Here is a 285-nt window from a genome sequence, read left to right as displayed (position 1 = left end):
TGCTGTGAAATAAAACAAAAAAAATCTTCTTGTAATCTTGTTTTTTTAAAAAAATTTTTATTAGAAGCGTATAAAAAGAGTGCAATAAGACAACAGAAAAAGGCAAAATCCATGTATAAACCAACATGCAAAAATGGTATTTACCAAACAGATTAATAATTGCCGAGAATGTAGATCCAACAGAGCGATGAACTTTCAAGCCAGGAACAGGGTTTCTTTAAATAAGCATATAGTGGGATCAAAAGGGATAGGCACCAGACGGATCTCAGAAAAGGTATGTGTAAC

Source organism: Dendropsophus ebraccatus, chromosome 4 (assembly GCF_027789765.1).
Source record: "Dendropsophus ebraccatus isolate aDenEbr1 chromosome 4, aDenEbr1.pat, whole genome shotgun sequence".
NCBI classification, from domain to species: Eukaryota; Metazoa; Chordata; class Amphibia; order Anura; family Hylidae; genus Dendropsophus; species Dendropsophus ebraccatus.
Note: the sequence above shows the minus strand (reverse complement) of the source record.